Source organism: Staurois parvus, unplaced genomic scaffold (genome assembly GCF_062004578.1).
Source record: "Staurois parvus isolate SC_StPar_1 unplaced genomic scaffold, SC_StPar_1.0 ptg000578l, whole genome shotgun sequence".
Taxonomy (NCBI): domain Eukaryota; kingdom Metazoa; phylum Chordata; class Amphibia; order Anura; family Ranidae; genus Staurois; species Staurois parvus.
In genome coordinates this window covers 4956387-4959620 of record NW_028318374.1, presented here as the reverse complement: position 1 = coordinate 4959620, position 3234 = coordinate 4956387, and positions in this window count along the sequence as shown.

Sequence of the window (3234 nt, the reverse complement as noted above, 5' to 3'; positions counted from 1 at the left end):
CCAGACATTGTTCAGAAGAACAGCGTACCTTGATTAAAAAGTTGATTGGAGAGGGGAAAACATATAAAGAAGTGCAGAAAATGATAGGCTGCTCAGCTAAAATGATCGCAAATGCTTTAAAATGGCAACCAAAACCTGAAAGACGTGGAAGAAAGCGAAAAACTACCATTCGAATGGATAGAAGAATAGCCAAAATGGCAAAGACTCAGCCAACAATCAGCTCCAGGAAGATCAAAGAAGGTGTAAAGTTCCCTGTGAGTACTGTTACAATTAGAAGACGCCTATGTGAAGCCAAGCTATCTGCAAGAAGCCCCCGCAAAGTCCCACTGTTGGAAAAAAGACATGTGCTGAAGAGGTTACAATATGCCAAAGAGCACATTGACTGGCCTAAAGAGAAATGGCGCAACATTTTGTGGACTGATGAAAGTAAGATTGTTCTTTTTGGGTCTAGTGACCGGAGACAGTTTGTCAGACGACCCCCAAACACTGAATTCAAGCCACAGTACACTGTGAAGACAGTGAAGCATGGTGGTGCAAGCATCATGATATGGGGATGTTTCTCATACTACGGTGTTGGGCCTATTTATCGCATACCAGGGATCATGGATCAGTTTGAATACATCAGAATACTTGAAGAGGTCATGCTGCCTTATGCTGAAGAGGAAATGCCCTTGAAATGGGTGTTCCAACAAGACAATGACCCCAAACACACCAGTAAACGTGCAACATCTTGGTTCCAGACCAACAAGATTGACGTTAAGGAGTGGCCAGCATAATCCCGGAACTTAATCCAATAGAAAACTTGTGGGGTGACATCAAAAATGCAGTTTCTGAGGCAAAACCAAGAAATAGAGAAGAACTGTGGAATGTGGTCCAATCATCCTGGGCTGGAATACCTGATCACAGGGGCCAGAAGTTGGTTGACTCCAAGCAACACAGATGTACAGCAGTTCTCAGAAACAGTGCGACTACAACCAAATATTCATTAAGTGATTCAAAGGAAAGCAAAATTTTCAAACATTTTTCAGTTTATATACAGAGTCCTGACCTCAACCCGACAGAATATCTTTGGGATGAATTAGAATGTAGACTGTGACCCAGGCCTTCTCGTCTGACATCAGTGCCTGACCTCACAAATGAGCTTCTGGAAGAATGGTCAAACCTTCCCATAGACACCCTCCTAAACCTTGTGGACAGCCTTCCCAGAAGAGTTGAAGCTGTTATAGCTGCAAAGGGTGGGGAACTCAATATTGAACCCTACGGACTAAGACTGGGATGCCACTGAAGTTCATGTGTATGTAAAAGCAGACGTCCCAAATATAAAATCATCTGTTTATCAAATCTAAATTTTCAGTAAAGAAAACATTCAAATTAATTTTGGCATACACAAGCACAATAACATCTCTAAGTTTGCTATGAAGTATAGAAGATAAAATTGAGTCAATTAATTAGATACCAAATATGTCAAGACTTAAAACAGTTTGCGGCCGCATAACAGCACCAAACTATGATATCCAAAGGTTTTCATACGAGACGCTTTAAGAACTTTTACAACTCAGTTTGGAGTTATCTGTTAATAATTGCTTTATAATTATTCTCCCATTCTGGCATGGTCTGTTATATATTGTATGTTACACAATTTTTGTTTACCCCAGACTGTAACAAAAAATACTTTTGCAGTGGGGTCCCCCCTCAAAGCAAGGGTTAAATGTTTATTTTATCTAGAGGGTAGAGGAACAGACAGTATTACTTGTTCTAATCCCCGTTCCAGCAGGCTCCCGCGCTTTCCTCTTCTCCTCAAAGCTGCAGGCTTTGGGCAGTCTTTCTGCATCATTACGTACAATGCAGGGCTATTAACCCTGCATTGTATGTGGAAAAGATGAGCATGTGGCTGCAGCTTAAAGAGCCAGCAGTGCTGGACCAGTTGCATTAATAGAGGGAGCCTGCTAGATCAAGGATAAAAGGGGAGTATTGCTCCTTATTATGGCACCCCAGACATAACAACCATTAAACCCTGCAATGCAGGAGGGGGTCCACTGCAAGGGCTTTTTATGTTCCCGTCCAAAGTTCAGCTTTATTGCACACATGGTGTGAAAGAGCCTTTAGATGTCCAAAGATATACAGTCAGGTCCATAAATATTGGGACATCTACACAATTCTAAAATTTTTGGCTCTATACACCACCACAATGGATTTGAAATGAAACGAACAAGATGTGCTTTAACTGCAGACTGTCAGCTTTAATTTGAGGGTATTTACATCCAAATCAGGTGAACGGTGTAGGAATTACAACAGTTTGCATATGTGCCTCCCACTTGTTAAGGGACCAAAAGTAATGGGTCAGAATAATATTCATAAATCAAACTTTCACTTTTTAATACTTGGTTGCAAATCCTTTGCACTCAATTACAGCCTGAAGTCTGGAACGCATAGACATCACCAGACGCTGGGTTTCATCCCTGGTGATGCTCTGCCAGGCCTCTACTGCAACTGTCTTCAGTTCCTGCTTGTTCTTGGGGCATTTTCCCTTCAGTTTTGTCTTCAGCAAGTGAAATGCATGCTCAATCGGATTCAGGTCAGGTGATTGACTTGGCCATTGCATAACATTCCACTTCTTTCCTTTAAAAAACTCTTTGATTGCTTTTGCAGTCTGCTTTGGGTCATTGTCCATCTGCACTGTGAAGCGGCGTCCAATGAGTTGTGAAGTATTTGGCTGAATATGAGCAGATAATATTCCCGAAACACTTCAGAATTCATCCTGCTGCTTTTGTCAGCAGTCACATCATCAATAAATACAAGAGAACCAGTTCCATTGGCAGCCATACATGCCCACGCCATGACACTACCACCACCATGCTTCACTGATGAGGTGGTATGCTTAGGATCATGAGCAGTTCCTTTCCTTCTCCATACTCTTCTCTTCCCATCACTCTGGTACAAGTTGATCTTGGTCTCATCTGTCCATAGGATGTTGTTCCAGAACTGTGAAGGCTTTTTTAGCTGTCGTTTGGCAAACTCTAATCTGGCCTTCCTGTTTTTGAGGCTCACCAATGGTTTACATCTTGTGGTGAACCCTCTTTATTCAGTCTGGTGAAGTCTGCTCTTGATTGTTGACTTTGACACACATACACCTACCTCCTGGAGAGTGTTCTTGATCTGGCCAACTGTTGTGAAGGGTGTTTTCTTCACCAGGGAAAGAATTCTTCGGTCATTCACCACAGTTGTTTTCCGTGG